Source organism: Lemur catta, chromosome 3, assembly GCF_020740605.2.
Source record: "Lemur catta isolate mLemCat1 chromosome 3, mLemCat1.pri, whole genome shotgun sequence".
Lineage (NCBI taxonomy): Eukaryota > Metazoa > Chordata > Mammalia > Primates > Lemuridae > Lemur > Lemur catta.
The window spans coordinates 16,808,094-16,827,089 of record NC_059130.1 but is presented as its reverse complement, the minus strand read 5'-3'; the positions used below and the strand labels follow the sequence as shown (position 1 = coordinate 16,827,089).

Sequence of the window (18,996 nt, the reverse complement as noted above, 5' to 3'; positions counted from 1 at the left end):
GCTGCCTCCCCGGAAGTCCTAGGATGGAAGAAATGGAAGGCATCTATCCAAGTGGCTGGTATTAGTCTCCCGTGGCTTGGACATCTTTGTCACACGCAGACCTGGCTGCAGGTGCACACATTCACACACACACTCACACACATACACACACACACACACACACGTATAGTCTTCAAAAAAACACACAGAGCCCTGGGCATACTCCTCAAAATATGATAGTGATTCAACAAGCATTTTTGGGGTTAGACTCTGTCTATAAGGAAGAAAGCAGAGTGAAAGCAAGAATCCATTTTATTTGTTGACTAAACAAATAAATGATCAAATAAATACATGTTTCTGTAATAAATTTGTATTGAGCAACTACTGTATGTGCGGCTCAGTGTTCAGGGCTGGGGATACAACAGTGAGCGATAAATGGTAACTAAAGCATAGCCTCTTGCCTCGATGTGTTTACAACCTTTTGAGGAAGAAAAACAAGTAAACAGACAATTTCAAACCCCTATGAAGAATTCTGTAATATCAACTTCATTTAAGCTTTCATCCCTACGTTCCCTCCAGCTGTCCCCAAATTGATCTGCAGATCAGGCACAGTCCCAAACAAAATCCCTGTAGAATTTTTTGTAGAATTAACAAGCTGAATTCATATGAAAATGCAAAGGGCCTGGAATAGCTAGAACAACTTTGAAGAAGAACTCAGTTGGAGAACCAACTCTACCTGAATTCAATACTTATTAGAAAGCTAAGGCAATCCAGACAGTGTGCTACTGGCATGAAGTACACCTGGGGACAGAATATGAGTGGTCACAGAGAAAGAAGAGGTGTGACAGGCAAGCCAATGCCACTGTCTGGGACTGGGGCTTGTTTCTGTCTCCAACTAGCTGCGGTCTCTGGCTGCAGAGCAGGGTAAGCTAAATGGCGTCTAGGTGTTCCCAGGGCTCCGAGAGGCACTCTCTGAAGGGGGCCAGGCACACAGCCTATGCTTGAGCGGAGAACTCACGGCATCCACAGACAGAGCTGCTTCAGCACAACTCTGGGTGCACACAGCCAGGGGAAGGAGCCTAGGTCCCCACCTGGCAGACAGGTGAGAGAAGGGAAAAGGAAGCAGAATAGATTCAGTGTTTACTTCACATCACACATCTCTCTCCCTGTCTCTCTCACACGCACACACACTCACACACACACACGCAGACACACACACGCTCAGAGCCTGAGGACCAAGGAGGACATAGACCAGCGCTTGCTCAGCTCAACAAGGATTGGCCAACACCTTCTTCCTCGGCAGCCCGAACGTCCGGCTGACCTCCCAGGGGCCTCCCAGGGCCTCCCACTTGGGCTTTCCCTCCCCCATCCCTTCCTCGAAAGCCCCAACCCTCCGTCCCAGAAGCTCTGAGGGCTGCTGTGTGGGAGAGGTGGAGTCAGCCTGGTCCCAAACTTTCTCTTCATGTGACTTGGGTAAGTCCCTTAATTTCTCTGTGTCGCAATGTCCTGCCCTGGGCAGTGGGGATAATCATCGTTGAATTCCCAGCATTAGGGGTGCTGTGGGGATTAAATAGTTCCTCCAAGTAAAGGTCACTAAACAGCGCCTGGCACGCGGTAGGCACTCTGCAAGTGTTGCCATTATTGTCATTGTGTTTGTTTTATTCTCCAGACCGGGCGTGGTGGAGACCGCTGTTTCTGAGAGCCAAGGAGTCCACTGGGAGGGATCAACGCAAGAGACAGGAGGAGGTTGTGGGGCCACGGTGCTCAGCAACCCTCTCATCCCACCCCACCTGCCAAATCTGTCTTTCCTCTCCTCCGCCGCCTGGTCCTTCGCCTGCCACGGAGTTAGGGAACCGAGGTCTGAGGTCTGGGAAACGGAAGGGGATGGGGAGGAGGAGGTGGTGACAGATGGAGAAAGAAAGGAGGAGGAATGGAAATTTCTTTTTCTTTCCTTCTTTCTTTTTGGTCAGACTTTCAGAAACGGGCCTAGATCCATTCTAGGCCTGCATGATGGTGGGAAGAAGTGCCATTGTGTTGTAGTCATTCCATATGGGCAGGGTCCTTGTCCCCAGGGTCACACAGCCAGATGCTAGCTGAGGTCCTGGCCCATCCCCTCCCTCCCAGTGGGCTCCAGGGCCTGCCTCACTTTCCCCCACCCACTGCCCCGCCCCCGACAGCCTGGCAGACCCTCCTCTCCCCTAAAACAGCCTGCCTTGCTCCACGCCTCTCCCCAGCCCCCACTTCTGCCAACTTCTCTGTACCCAGTTTTTTGACCTTAAGATGAGGATTACATTTTTAACCAGCAAAACTACAACGTTCACTGAGTTCACATCTTTGGTAAATGTCACCCATGGAGTCCATACCTGCTCCCATCTCTCCCCCACACAAATGAGCCTGTGTCGGTGGGGAGACAAAGGTCTGGGGTGGGGTGGGGCTTCCCAGTAGCTTAAGAGATTGTGTCTGTTGAGTGCCCTCCAAGCACAGGGCAGGGCACGGCTGGGGTGCGCAGGGGCTCTGTGGGTTCTCACACACAGCTCTGCTTCCTGTAATTGCAGGCGCTGAGCCTCCAGACGCTGAGCCTGCCTGCCTGCCTGCGGCAGTACTAATGGCTCCTACTCCCTCTGACTGGGGCTCATTTTCTCCTCTGCTCTCTTTTTCCTGGGTCAGAATGCTGTGATCTCTCTCTCTCTCTCTCTCTCTCTCTCTCTCTCTCTCTCTCTCTCTCTCACACACACACACACACACACACACACACACACACACATGCACACTCCCCACCTCCAGGCAGGACTAGCACACAGAAGCCCAGGGCAGGGAGTGGAATGGGAGAGCTAGGAAATAATGGAGATGGTTCCTGCCCTCCCTGGAGCACGCCCTCCCATGCCCACACCTTGGGGAGGGAACAAAGGAGGCAGCTCTTTCTCCCAGGGTTCCCATGATCTGAGCAGGAGACAAATCCCCACCTCCAAGCCCAGGTCTGATGACCTGGAGGCCACACAGGAACAAGCAACAACTATCAGGCCAGTGTGTGCCAGAGGGCAGCATCAACCCAAGACAGCAGCCAGGGGGAGGGGTGCGTGGGGTAGGAGAGAGGGGTGGGGCTGCTTTGGAGCAGCAGCCACAGGAGGCAGGAGGAGGCTTAGGCAGGATCAGCCCTGCTGCATCTGCATCTCCCCTAATGAAATATTTGCCAGAGACTAATTTCTCCTCAAAGGAAACTCAATTCTCAGGCCCTCCATCTGTGCATTAATTTCAGAGCAATTTAGTTTTCTCCGTTCTAGGGACAGGAGGAAATACTGCAGAACAGCAACCCAAATGTGGTGTTTACTCTTTGGTGGGATAGCACGCTGCCTCCAGCTCACATCCCCAGCCCTACCTTCTCCCATCCCAGGAGATAAGAAGAGCAAATGCTTAGTTCATGCTGAGTGCCCTGCACAGACTCAAGTATTTCTGGGAACATCACTGCAAACATACTATAATTAGCCCGACTTTACCTGTTCTAGGGACAGGAGGAAATGCTACAGAACAGCAACCCAGATGCAGTGGAGGAAACTGAGACACAGGGAGGTTAAACAACTTGCCTAAAGACACTCAGCAAATAAGTGGTGGGACCTGGTTCTCTAGATAAACCTCAGGTCTACTTTCTCTACATAGAAAAGTCACAGCAAAGCTCTCTCTGGAAGCCCAGGGCATTGACCCTTCCAGGAGCACTTGGCAAGGGCTGGGGGAGGCCAGGACTCAGGTTTGAGGCACAGTGTGACAGGTACAAGAGTAGAGGGGCACCTGGAGCAAATGGACTCAGAACCACCAACTGCAGTGAGATACCAGCCACGGGGCATCAGCCTGGAGGAGCCACAGGAATGGTTCTCTCTGGCCATTCACTTCTCAGACAAAGACTTCCAGTCCAGAGCAGAAGTGACCTGCCCAAAGCTGCCACAGCATAGGCATAAGGCATGACTCCAGGCAACATGGCTCTCAAGAGAGTTTTCTAGGGTCCTCTCTGACCCTTAATCTCTTCACTGCTGCTCTCTGCTCCCTTCATGGTGCTTCCTCTGCCTAGAGAGTAGCTCTGCCAACATGGGACAGCTGTCCTTTCCACCCTCAAGTCTCCACTGAGGGCCACTTTGATTGCCCAGAGGGAGGAGCCAGCTCTGATCTGAGATACCAGCAGGCAACAATGTTGAAGGGGAGATAAGCTATTTCCCAGACCAGCCTGCTGAGAGATTTGGTAGGAGCTCAGCCCAGAAGACCCTGGACACTGGGGATCAGAAAGAGTCACACATTAAGTGGGATGCCTTGGGTTCCTTGGTCTGTGGAAATGCAAAGTCCAGGTCTGTGATTTTTACAGGGCTCAAGTCTGCAGCTACGCCCAAGGCCCTATTGGCTGAGCACCTGGGTCTGGATCAAACTACTTAATAGCTGTGTGATTTGTAAGCAAGCTCTGTGTCGTTATCTTAGGAATAGAATTGGGAGGAGGGAGGAGGGGATGGGTGAAATCATACCTAACGGGTACAGTGTACACTGTCTAGGTGACAGGCACACTGAAAACTTTGACTCAAGCAGTGCAAAATCAATCCGTGTAACCAAAACATTTGTACCCCTGTAACATTCTGAAATATTAAAAAAGTCACATGCAAAAAAAAAAAAAGAATAGGATCATGATAATACCTTCCCCAAAGAAAATTATATGCTGATACTCACGCTTTGGCAAGTCACAAGTTTTGCTAATCTTCTCCATCTCTTCTCCCATGTCAGACCCTCTCTCCCCTTCCTCATTTTTACTGGCCTTTCAACTCAGAGTCAGTCAGGTTGTAATTCATAAATTACTCCAGTCCGAAGCAGTTCCTCTGCTCTGCCCATTCTCCCTCTCACTTGTTGCAGAGACTAAAGGAGACAAAGTACTATATAGAAATGCCCTGGTGATGGGCAAATGTTTTGCAAATGTTAAACACATATCCAGACCTGTGCAAAGCCTTTTCTACAGAGAGTGTCAGGAAATTCATGAGTTCTCAACTCTTTGCCTCATCCACCAGAGGTGGATTGGAGACCTCCCCAGAGAGGGCCTGCATGACATGGGCTGCCGGTCTGTACAGGATTAACTCTAGGCTCTACAAGTCAAACATCCAAAAAATAAGATACTCCCCAGTTCGCCTGGCCTGGATGAGTACATCCCTGCAAACCTAGTTTTTAAGTGGAGCACAGAGACTTCTGTTTCTTCCACGAAGGATTAAATGCCATGGCAATTGCCCTTATGCCAAAAATAACTAAAAAAACAGACAACATATACGAAATGGCTATTTTCAGACACTGGGTAAAAGTCAGTACAGGACATTTGCAAAAAGAGTTTGACCCCATTTTTTGATGTTTGACTACTGACGACTTTCAAGTCTCATCTCTTCCCTCTTTTTTTTTTTAACAGATCTTGACAAGCCCATAAGAAAGCCACCTGCTTCCTCCCTTAGCCCCAGCAGGAAAAGTTCAACAGCTGGCCTGTGTGAAAACCCTCACTCTAGCTCCAACCACATTAAAAACATTAAAAGCCACTCACACCTCCCTTTGTTCAAGTCATTCCAGATAGCTTCGATAGCTGCTGTGCTCTCCCGAGAAAGTCCCATTATGTGAGCAGTAAATGTTTCCATACCCTTTTGGTGCATGTATGGTATCATCAGTTTCGATATCCAAACCAATTTTGGGTGGGGAATTGATCTATGGAGAGACCATAGAAAGACTACATTTTAGATGGGAGACTAAATAAGTCCTAGAATAAAAGCTACTCTGAAACCGTAATAAAATAAGCCTCCAAAGGAGAAAACTAACGGCAAGTAACTCAATTATCTGCCAGTAAAAGCCTAACAATTTTCAAAGAAGTACAACAAAATGCTAACACTCAATAACATAAAATTCACAATGTCCAGCATCTACTTAAAATTTACTAGGCATTCCAAGAAACAGGAAAATGTGATTCATGTTTGGAAGATAAAATCAGTCCATACAAGCAGACCCAAAAATGACAGAAATGATAAACGTAGCATATATGAATGTTAAAATAGTTATTATAAACATGTTCCTTATGCTCAATTAGGCCAGGAAGAACATGAAAAGGAGAGAAATGGAAAATATTTTAAAAAGAAAAATGAGGGCCGGACACGGTGGCTCATGCCTGTAATCCCAGCACTCTGGGAGGCTGAGGCGGGTGGATGGCTCGAGGTCAGGAGTTCGAGACCAGCCTGAGCAAGAGCAAGACCCCGTCTCTACTAAAAATAGAAAGAAATTATCTGTCCAACTAAAATATCTATAGAAAAAATTAGCTGGGCATGGTGGCACATGCCTGTAGTCCCAGCTACTCAGGAAGCTGAGGCAGTAGGATCGCTTAAGCCCAGGAGCTTGAGGTTGCTGTGAGCTAGGCTGACGCCACAGCACTCACTCTAGACAGGGCAACAAAGTGACACTCTGTCTCAAAAAAAAAAAGAAAAAAGAAAAATGAAACTTCTTGAGATGAAAAATATAACAACTGAGTTGAAAAATACATTGGATGGGATTAAGAGAATACTGGACATGAAAAAAGAAAAAACTATACTGAATGATGCAAAGACAGAAAAAAGATGGAAGAATGATATTGTCCCTCAATGACCTGTTGAACTATATCAAGTGGTCTTGTTTTACATGTTATCGAACATATACAACATGTACAGGATGTACATATAATTGGAGTTCCAGAAGTAAAGGAAAGAAAGGAGAAAGAAGAAAAAAATTATGGCTGATAATTTTCCAAATTTGACTAAAACTATACTCACAATGATCTAAGAAGCTCAACAAACCCTAAGCAGGATAAATATAACAACAAACAAATAAACAAACAAAATCCCCACACTAAGACAAATAATAATCAAATGTTGAAAACCAATGATAAAGAAAAAAATCTGAAAAGGAGCCAGAGACAAAAAGGCACTTTACTTTCAGAGAAACTAAGAAAATAAAGAATGACAGTAGATTTCTCATCAAAAACTATGCAGGGCCAGGCACAGTGGCTCATGCCTGTAATCTGAGCACCTTTGGAGGCCAAAGCAGGAGGATCACTTGAGGCCAGGAGTTTGAGACCAGCTTGGGCAACATAGTGAGAACTGTCTCTAAAAAAAATTTTAAAAATTAGCTGGGGATGGTGGTGCATGTCTGTATCCCAGCCACTTGGGAGGCTGAGGCAGGAGGATGGCTTGAACCCAGGAGTTCCAGGCTGCAGTGAGCTATGATTGCTCCACTGCACTCCAGCCTGGGTGACAGAGCAAGAGCCTGTCAAAACAAACAAACCAAAGAAAAAGAACCCCCAAACTATGCAAACCAGAAGGCAATATTACAACATCTTTAAAGTACTGAAAGAAATAAAACAAACAAAAAGCCTATCAAGAATTCTCTACTCAATGAAAATATGTTTCAAAAATGAAGGTAAAATAAAGACTTTTTCAGACAAACAAAAGTTGAGAGAATTTATTTTGAGTAGCACTATACTAAAAAAAAAATATCAAAGGAAACACTTCAGGCAGAAGAAAAATGATCCCAAAGCAAACCTGGATCTGCAAAAAGGACTACATGACACCAGACATGGTAAACATGTGGGAAACTATAAAAGAAATCTTTCTCATTTTTAATCTATTTAAAAGAACTATTTAAGGCAAAAATAATAACAACGTTTTGTGGAGTTTATAGTATAGGTACAAATAAAATATATCACAACAATAACACAAAGAACAAGAGGGAAGAAATTGACCTATACTACTGTAAAGATATTACACTATACATATAGTGGTACACTATTATGTAAAGGTAAACTATAAGTTAAAGATGTATATGGTAAATCTTAGATCAACTATTTAAAAATTAAATTTAAAGTTATACCTAATAAGCTACTTGTGGAGGCAAAAGTTATCCAAATATTTATTTCATCAGAAAGAAAGGCAGAAAAAAGGGGGAAGGAAAAATAAACAAATAAGGCAAATAGGAAAAAAAAGTAAGATGTTGAACTTAAACTTAACCATATTAATAATTGCCTTAAATGTACATGCCCCAAACAGTCCAATTAAAGACAGAAATTTTCATATTGAATTTTTTTAAAAAGCAAGATCTAACTATATGTTCTCTACAAGAAATCTGCTTCCAATATGAACACTGGATGAAGTTAAAAGTAAGACAAAAGATATACTGTGTAGTAGCTGTGTTAACATTAGACAAAGTAGATTTTACAACACAAACATGACAAGCGACAAAGAAGAACATTTTATATTGATAAAGGGTCAAGTCATCATGAAGATAAAATAGTCTTAAAACTATAATTAACTAATAACAGGGCTTCAAAATATAGGAAACATAACTCAATGGAATGAAAAGGAGAAATAGACAAGCCTAAAAGTGTAGTTGGAGATGTCAATACCCCTTTCTCAGTAACTATAAAAGTAGACCAAAAAACAAGCTAGCAAGACACAAAAGAGGCCAGGCATGGTGGCTCACGCCTGTAATCCTAGCACTCTCGGAGGCTGAGGGGGGTGGATTGCTTGAGGTCAGGAGTTCGAGACCAGCTTGAGCAAGAGCAAGACCCCGTCTCTACTAAAAAAATAGAAAGAAATTAGCTGGACAACTAAATATATATAGAAAAAATTAGCCGGACATGGTGGTGCATGCCTGTAGTCCCAGCTACTCGGGAGGCTGAGGCAGTAGGATCGCTTAAGCCCAGGAGTTTGAGGTTGCTGTGAGCTAGGCTGACGCCACGGCACTCACTCTAGCCAGGGCAACAAAGTGACACTCTGTCTCAAAAAAAAAAAAAAGAAAAATGAAACTTCTTGAGATGAAAAATATAACAACTGAGTTGAAAAATACATTGGATGGATTAACAGAATATTGGACACGAAAAAAGAAAAAATCAAAATAAAAACTATACTGGATGATGCAAAGACAGAAAAAAGATGGAAGAATGATATTGTCCCTCAATGACCTGTTGAACTATATCTAGTGGTCTTGTTTTACATGTTATCGAACATGTACAACATGTACAGGATGTACATATAATTGGAGTTTCAGAAGTAAAGGAAAGAAAGGAGAAAGAAGAAAAAAATTATGGCAGACAATTTTCCAAATTTGACTAAAACTATACTCACAATGATCTAAGAAGCTCAACAAACCCTAAGCAGGATAAATATAACAACAAACAAATAAACAAACAAAATCCCCACACTAAGACAAATAATAATCAAATGTTGAACACCAGTGATAAAGAAAAAAATCTGAAAAGGAGCCAGAGACAAAAAGGCACTTTACTTTCAGAGAAACTAAGATATAAAGAATGACAGTAGATTTCTCATCAAAAACTATGCAAGGCCAGGCACAGTGGCTCACGCCTGTAATCTGAGCACTTTTGGAGGCCAAAGCAGGAGGATCACTTGAGGCCAGGAGTTTGAGACCAGCTTGGGCAACATAGTGAGAACTGTCTCTAAAAAAAAATTTGAAAATTATCTGGGCATGGTGGTGCATGTCTGTATCCCAGCTACTTGGGAGGCTGAAGCAGGAGGAAGGCTTGAACCCAGGAGTTCCAGGCTGCAGTGAGCTATGATTGCTCCACTGCACTCCAGCCTGGGTGACAGAGCAAGAGCCTGTCAAAACAAACAAACCAAAGAAAAAGAACCCCCAAACTATGCAAACCAGAAGGCAATATTACAACATCTTTAAAGTACTGAAAGAAATAAAACAAACAAAAAGCCTATCAAGAATTCTCTACTCAATGAAAATATGTTTCAAAAATGAAGGTAAAATAAAGACTTTTTCAGACAAACAAAAGTTGAGAGAATTTATTTTGAGTAGCACTATACTAAAAAAAAAAATATTAAAGGAAACACTTCAGGCAGAAGAAAAATGATGCCAAAGCAAACCTGGATATGCAAAAAGGACTAAATGACACCAGACACGGTAAACATGTGGGAAACTATAAAAGAAATCTTTCTCATTTTTAATCTATTTAAAAGAACTATTTAAGGCAAAAATAATAACAACGTTTTGTGGAGTTTATAGTATAGGTACAAATAAAATATATCACAACAATAACACAAAGAACAAGAGGGAAGAAATTGACCTATACTACTGTAAAGATATTACACTATACATATAGTGGTACACTATTATGTAAAGGTAAACTATAAGTTAAAGATGTATATGGTAAATCTTAGATCAACTATTTAAAAATTAAATTTAAAGTTATACCTAATAAGCTACTTGTGGAGGCAAAAGTTATCCAAATATTTATTTCATCAGAAAGAAAGGCAGAAAAAAGGGGGAAGGAAAAATAAACAAATAAGGCAAATAGGAAAAAAAAGTAAGATGTTGAACTTAAACTTAACCATATTAATAATTGCCTTAAATGTACATGCCCCAAACAGTCCAATTAAAGACAGAAATTTTCATATTGAATTTTTTTAAAAAGCAAGATCTAACTATATGTTCTCTACAAGAAATCTGCTTCCAATATGAACACTGGATGAAGTTAAAAGTAAGACAAAAGATATACTGTGTAGTAGCTGTGTTAACATTAGACAAAGTAGATTTTACAACACAAACATGACAAGCGACAAAGAAGAACATTTTATATTGATAAAGGGTCAAGTCATCATGAAGATAAAATAGTCTTAAAACTATGATTAACTAATAACAGGGCTTCAAAATATAGGAAACATAACTCAATAGAATGAAAAGGAGAAATAGACAAGCCTAAAAGTGTAGTTGGAGATGTCAATACCCCTTTCTCAGTAACTATAAAAGTAGACCAAAAAACAAGCTATCAAGACACAAAAGAGGCCAGGCATGGTGGCTCACGCCTGTAATCCTAGCACTCTCGGAGGCTGAGGGGGGTGGATTGCTTGAGGTCAGGAGTTCGAGACCAGCTTGAGCAAGAGCAAGACCCCGTCTCTACTAAAAAAATAGAAAGAAATTAGCTGGACAACTAAATATATATAGAAAAAATTAGCCAGGCATGGTGGTGCATGCCTGTAGTCCCAGCTACTCGGGAGGCTGAGGCAGTAGGATCGCTTAAGCCCAGGAGTTTGAGGTTGCTGTGAGCTAGGCTGATGCCACGGCACTCACTCTAGCCTGGGCAACAAAGCGAGACTCTGTCTCAAAAAAAAAAAAAAAAAAAGACACAAAAGACCTGAACAATCCTATCCACCAACTTGGTCTAATTGAATTTATGAATAAACACTCTACCCCAAACAAGGGAATATGCATTTTTTCAAGTGAATACTAAGTATTTACTGATAGACCATATTCTGAGCCAAAAAAAAAGTAACAATACATTTAAAAGGATTAAATCCATACAGAGTATATTCTCTGGCTACAATGTAATTAAATCCAACAACAGAAAGATATGTGGAAAATCCCCAAGTACTTGCAAATTAAACAATACACTTCTAACGACCTATGGGTAAAAGAAGAAATCACAAGGGAAATTAGAAAATATTTTGAACTGGATGACAATAAAACGCATATCAGTTGGGTGCGGTGGCTCACACCTGTAATCCTAGCACTTCCTACCAAAAAATAGAAAAAATTAGCCGGGCATGGTGGCGTGCGCCTGTAGTCCCAGCTACTCGGGAGGCTGAGGCAGGAGGATCACTTGAGCCCAGGAGTTTGAGGCTGCACTGAACTATGATGATGCCCCTGCACTCTAGTCAGAGTGACAGAGCAAGACTCTGTCTCAAAAACAAAAAAGCACAGCACATCAAAATTTGTCAGAAGCAGTTAAGCTTTCAAGGATATTAAGAGCCTCGAATGCTTATAAGTAGAAAAGAATTAAGACTCAAATCAATGATCTCGGCTTCTACCTTAAGAAACTAGAAAAAGAACAGCAAATTAAACTTTGCTGGGTTTTTTTCCAGTTCTTTTCTTTATTTTCCTTTTTACCCAAAGTATGCAAAGGGAAGCAAAAATAAAGGTGAGCAAAATAAATTAATTAGAAAAGACAGAAAATAAAGAAAGCAATTACTCAAATCTGATACTTTGAGAAGATAATATTGAAAAATTTCCAGTTAGACCAAATAGAAAAAAAAGGGAAAAGGTACACTTACTAGGAATGATAAAGGAAACATCACTACAGATTGTACAGATAACAAAAAGATAATAAAGGAATATTCTAACAAATTTATGCCAATAAATTTAATAACTTAGATGAAATAGAAAAAATATTTTGAAAGACTGATGCTTACTTAAGAAGAAATAAACTGAATATTCATTATAATATTCTTATTAAAGAATTTGAGGTTACAAACCTTCCAACAAAGTAAACTCCAAGCCAGATGCCTTCACTAGTGAATTCTACCAATCACTGAAGAAAGAAATAGTACAAACTCTACATAAACTCTTCCAGAAAATAAAAGAGGAGTAAATACCTTCCTACTCATTATGTGAGCCAGAATCACTTGGTTCCAAAGTAAAGAAAAAGATATCATAAGAAAAGATAACTTCAGACCAATAACCCTGTCTTCAGACCAATATATCCTAATATATTAACAGAATATTAGCAAATCAAATCAGAAATATAATAAGAAAATAATAAAGAAAATACATCATGCTCAAATGAGGTTTATCCCAAGAATGATGCAAGATTTGTTTAACATTCAAAAATCAATATTATTAATTTATCATATTATTCAACTGAAAAAAGAAAACCACAGGATCATCTCGATAAATGTAGAAAAGCATTTGACAAAACTCAACACCCATTTATGATAAAATTTCTCAGCAAACTAGGAATAGAAGGGAACTTCCTCAATCTAATAAAGAATACTTACGAAAAACCTACAATTAATATAATATCTAATGGTAAAGACTGAATGTTTCCCCCTAAGATCAGGAACAAGAGCAACATTACTCTCACTGCTTCTATTTAATATTGTACTAGAGGTCTTAATTGATGAAATAAGCCAAGAAAAATAAATAAAATGTTTCTGAATTAAACAGAAGCAGCAAAATTATCATTACTCCAAGACAACATGATCCTCTATGTGAAAAATCCAAAGAAATCTTTTAAAAAGTTACTAGAATTGAGAAGATATTTAGAAAGCTCACAAGATAAAAGGCCAATATACATATATCAACTATATGTTCATATACTAGCAACAACCAGCTAGAAATAGAAATTTAAAACATAGTATCATTCATTGTATCATCAAAAATAAGAAATACTTAGGGGTAAGTTTTACAAAATATTTGCAGGATCTAAACTTGAATACTCAAAACTATAAAATAATGCTTAGAAATTTTTAAGAAAACCTACATACATGCAGAGATATTCCATATTCATAGATCATAAGACTTAATATTATTAAGGTATCAGTTTTCCCCAAATAAAACTATAGATTCAATGCAAGCCCAATCAAAACTTCAGCAAGATTTTCATAGAAATTTACAAGCTAATTCTAAAACTGATATAAAAAGACAAAGAACAATTTTCAAACGAAATAACATTAGAGGGCTTTAAGACTTGCTATAAAGCTACAGTAATCAAGACAGCATGTTATTGGTATAAGAATAGACATATAAATCTATGGAACAGAATTAAGAGTCCAGAAAAATAGTTTCTGTAGATCAAGAATTCAGAGGCAGTTTAAATGTGTGGTCTTAGTTCAGGCTTTCTCATGAGGTTGCAATGAAGACGTTGGCTGAGTCTAGTTATCTTAAAGTTTAACTGGGTCTGGAGGATCTATTCCCAAAATGGCTCACTTACCTGTTTGGCAGGTAGATACTGGCGGTTGGTAGGAGGCTGCAGTTCCTCACCACATAAAACTCTCCATAGGGTGGCTTGAGTATCCAGCTGACTTCCCCAAGTGAGTGATCCAAGAGAACAAGATGGAAGCCAGTGTTTTCATGACCTAGCTTTGTAAATTTTACTGCCTTATTTCTGTAAAATTGTATTGGTAACACAGGTCAACCAAGGCAAACACTGCCGTGGGAGGGACTACATGGGGGCCTGAATACAGAAGATATTCATTAAGTGCCATCTTAAATTCCAGTTACCACAGGTCCCAGTGTAATTTAAAAGAAAAAGAGTAGACTGTTCGATAAATGGTGCTGGAACAATGGGATATCCATATAGAGAAAAGTGAACCTCAACCTTTACTTCACACAGTATATAAAATTTAACTTTAAATAGATCATAGACCTAAACATATGAGCTAAAACTATAAAACTTGTAAGAAGAAAACAAGAGAAAATTTGGCCAGGTATGGTGGCTCACGTCTATAATCCCAGCACTCCAGGAGGCTGAGGTGGAAGGATGGCTCGAGGTCGGGAGTTCAAGATCACCTGAGCAAGAGAGAGACTCTGTCTCTACAAAAAAAAGAAAATTAGCCAGACATAATGGCGTGTACCTGTAGTCCCAGCTATTCAGTAGGCTGAGGCAGGAGGATCACTTGAGTCCAGGAGTTTGAGGTTATGGTGAGCTGTGATGACACCACTGCACTGTAGCCAGGTGACAGAGTGAGACTCTCTCTAAAAAGAAAAAAGAAAAACAGAAACTATGCAACCTGTGTAAGACAAAAGATTTCTTAGATAGGACCCCAAATTCATGAACCATAAAAGAAAATAATGATTGTTGGACTTTACCACAACAAAAACTTTAGTCTTTGAAACAAAGTTAAGAAAAAGAAAAGGCAAGCCAGAGACTGTGAGAAAATACATGCAAAACATGTATTAGGAAAGGGACTTATATCCTAAATATATAAAAAATTTTATAGCTCAGTAATATAAAACAAATAAAAATATACAAAATATTTGAATAGACAATGTACTAACGAAGGTAAATGAGTTTTTTAAATGCTCCCTGAAAAGATGCTCAACATAATTATTAAAGAAAAATGAAGTTTAAAAATACAAGATACCTCTGGGCACCTACTAGAATAACTACAATTAAAAAGATTAACAATACCAAATGTTGGTGAATATATATGGAGATGACTGGAGCTTTCATATATTACTGGGGGGGGGTGCAAAATGCTTTAAACACTTTAGAAAACAGTTTGGTTGTTTCTTATAAAATTAAAAATACATTTTCTGTTATGATCTAGCAATTCCATTTATAGGTATGTATCCAAGAGAAATGAAATTATATGTCCACACAGACTTGGACAAATATTCAAACAGCTTAATGCATCTTTGGGTGTTGAGTCAAATAAAAAAAAAAAAAAAAGCTAAATTCAAAATAGCCTAAACTGGGGAGAAGTCTAAATATCTATGGATAAGAGAAAGGATCAATGAATTGGGCACAACCAGACAATGCAATATCTCTCTGTAATACTAATAAAAAGGAGTAAACTACTGATCCAACCGTACGAATGATTCTCAAGAACATTATGCAAAGCGAAAGCCAGACACAGAGGTCAGAGTGCATGATTTTATTTATATGAAATTCCAGAAAGTACAAATATATAATCGATAGAAGCACAACGCAGTCCAGTGCTCACCTGGAGCAGACGGTGTGTGTTGGAGGGGACTGAGGGTAATCCGGGACGCGGCAATTTTGGAGCAGACGGAAATGTTCTGTGTCTTGATCATGGTAGTGATAGATCAATGTGTCAAAACTCACCTAAAAATCTACTGCAAATGGATGTCACACCCGCAGACCTTCACGGTCGCCCCTGGCGGGGTTTGGGGCTAGGGCTGCGAGGGATTGCCGAGCGCTCAGAGGCCGGAGGCCCAGACCGCTGAACCGAAACGCGTCCCCCACGCCTGCTGCGGCTTCGGCGGGCAGAGACGCGGTGGACACCGAGGACCCGAATCCCGCCCACTAGGCGGGGACCCGGCCCGTGGATCCCCGAGGCCTTGGCCTTGCACCCGCGCCTGCAGGGGGCGCAGGAACCGCCTCATCCCTGTCCCGGATTAACCTGACTCCGCGGGACGCGCGCGGTGACTCGGGCCACCGCGAGCCACCGGCACCGGGAGCCGGCGGGAGCCGGGGGGCGAGAGCAGCCTAAGGGGAGCCCTGGGAGCGCTCGCCCTGGCCCGGGGTTGGAAAGGAGAGGGGACTTATGCGGAGGAGCCCCCCACCCACCACACACACCGGGAGGCTGGTGACCTGCTCAGACCCGTGGAGTCGGCTCAGCCCTCGGCCGTCCGCGACGCAGTGGCCCAACGGAGCGGCGAGCAGGAGGCCCAGCCTCTCCCTCCAGGGCCCTTTCGGGACCCAACCCGCTGCTCGGAGTCGCCCATGAGCCTCCCCGGCGCCACCGGGCCCCACTGTCGCCCTCTGGGTAGCATTTTGTGGACACTGGCCGCGACTGGGAGCTCGCGCTCTCCGAGACGCTGCCCACCCGCAAATCTGCTGCGGGCGCCGCAGCTCCACGAGGGGCACCGCCAGGCCCTCCCCACCCTGCCGCCCAGTGCCCAAGGTCCTCGGCCGACGCCGTTCGGCTGATCAGAACGAAGAGCGAACGCTCGCAGCTGCCCACTTCTCTGAGCAAAGCAGGGAGAGGAGTCCCTGGGAGTAACTGTCTGGCTGAGTGACAGGGAGTGAGCGTGCAGGGCGGTCTCAGACAGAACCTGGCCCGGACAGCTGCCGCCTGCGCTGCTCACCCTAGAGACAAAACTCCCTCCTCAAATCTTGCACACACACCCTCTTCTCCCCCGACCCAAGGCGCGCACACAGCACACTTCTGCAACCCACCCCTACCTGGGCTCCACTCCACCTCCCTCTCTCATATCTTGTAATTGATGAATTCTATGATGTTTCTATGTTCTATGAATTGATGTTTCTATGTAAACTCAGCTAAAAGATTTTTCTGGAAGGATTATTGATGTTCAAGCGGCTTACTAACAGCTTAATCTTTAGCAATCAGCAACTAAATGCAAACAACGTTTGCACGTCTCATTGACTGGTCCCTAGCTACCGAGCTAGCGAACCCTGGGAGTGACAGAATGAACCTTCACACTCCAGCCCTGGACACTGTCCCAGGTATCACTGCCAAGGGGGAAAAAAATTCAATGTTCTGGCACTCTCCGCTATCTCTGCCTCTTGGGGCTCAATCCTCAGTGAGTTCAGTCCTTGCCAGAGTGTGGGATGGGGCTTGGAAGATGCTCACGCTGCTCCTGCTTTTTGGCCAAATTCCGGAGCTCTGAGGGTCCCAGAGTTGCCCCAAAGGGCCCCGCGAGTCTGAGCGAACCATCCTTTTGAGCATCCACCTCTCCGTCCTAGCTGAAAAACCCATCAGAGGAGATGCTCCATCCCTTGCTGTCTACAGGTCGGCCTGGGCTCTGGCTGGAGCACCAGGCCGGGTCTGGAAATCCATGTGCATACAGCGAAGTTAAAGAGAAACTTGATCCTGCACCGGAGTGAAAGAAAAGACCAAAGGCCCCAAAATTCCTGATAGCCAAAGGGTAGGAGTTATTTAGAACCGGGTACTCCCTGCCCACCCCAGCAGCCCATCCCCTCTAAGTAGTGTGGCCTCTTTTTCTCCAGAATTCCTAGACATCTGCTCCTCCAAAATTGCTTTAGTCCATCTCCGAACTCCGCTGCCAGCTTTTCCTTACAGTTGGCTAATATTTGAATGGTGGCCCCTAAAAACAGCATTAATGAAAGCATCCAGTAAGTGCTCAGTGTTTGCTTTTGTGTGAATATAGCCATAAAAGGGGCTCCAGTGGAGGGGTCACAGGCTCTGGAGAAGGCAGCATGTTGGGATGCTGTGCCTTCACTGTCCTTCAAACAACACATAAGCAGTCACCTGCCTAGGGCTTGGGGTCAGCGCTGCCACTCATGCCTCTTTGATTGTGGGAGAGGAAAAAGCAAGCATCAGTTAAGGAATGAAAGACAGAGCCCAGAGCTGGAAAGTATCCTCATCTTGCTCCCTCCCTTCTCTGCACTCCCAGGTAACCACTGCTTTTGGCTCAAGGGCTTATTAATTCTTACCCGGACTATTGTCAAAACTCCGGATTGCTGAGTCTGCAGTTTCACTCCCTCTTCTGGCCTTACAGTCCTGTCTCTAAAGTGGCAATGTACCTCTGCCCTTGCCTTTGAGCCCTTGCAAGGTTCTCCACTGTCTTCAAAATAAAACCCAAACTTCACAGCATCCCACTTCTTTCTGAGTTTACCCTTGACCAACTTTCAACCTCATCTCTCATCATCTCTCTTTACCCCTTATACTCCAGCCATAGCTAACTGCTTACTTGAACTTGCCTCAAGCCTTTGTTGCAAATGCTTTTCCTTCAGCCTTTGCTCTCTTTTCCCCCCAACACACATGCACGCGAGTGCATACACACACTCTTTGCCTGGCTGATTTCCACTCAACTTTATTTTTTTGATTTTTTTTAGTTCACACAATATTATTTTATTTTATTATTTTTTTCTTTTTTTTGAGACAGTCTCACTCTGTTGCCCAGGCTAGAGTGCCGTGGCGTCAAGCTCACAGCAACCTTAAACTCCTGGGCTCAAGCAATCCTTCTGCCTCAGCCTCCCGAATAGCTGGGACTACAGGCATGTGCCACCATGCCCGGCTAATTTTTTCTATATATATAATTTTAGCTGTCTAGATCATTTCTTTCTATTTTTTTAGTAGAGATGGGGTCTCGCTCTTGCTCAGGCTGGTCTCAAACTCCTGACCTCGAGCTATCCTCCTGCCTCGGCCTCCCAGAGTGCTAGGATTACAGGCGTGAGCCACCATGCCTGGCCACAATATTATTTTATTTTAAAAAATCCTTTAAGACAGAGTCTCGCTTTTGTCCAGGGTGGTCTCCTGAGCTCAAGTGACCCTCCTTTCTCAGCCTCCCCAGTGGCTGGGGCTACAGGCACGGCTGACTGCCTGGAAGGTTTTGTAGGGCAGCCAGCAGGGTAGAAACCAAGGAAACCCAGGTCAGAGCTGACGTGAGAGCAGCAGGTGGGGCCAGCAGGCTGTCTGGAGGAAGGACAGTCCATGAATCCTAAATGGAAACAAGTTGCTCTTAAGACACCTTCCTCAAACAGTGTCCACCCAACTTTAAGGACCTCCTCAGCATGACTTCCTC

At 43.0% G+C, this 18,996-nt stretch overlaps 1 long non-coding RNA gene across 1 annotated transcript in view; it reads right to left on the bottom strand.

The window, feature by feature from the left end:
* LOC123635050 overlaps positions 1-14,420 on the bottom strand; it is a 37,113-nt gene extending 22,693 nt beyond the window's left edge. The window contains exon 1 of the long non-coding RNA XR_006734037.1: positions 14,376-14,420. This is a non-coding gene — a long non-coding RNA (uncharacterized LOC123635050). The remainder of the gene's footprint in view (positions 1-14,375) is intronic.
* Between the last annotated feature and the right edge of the window lie 4,576 nt (positions 14,421-18,996).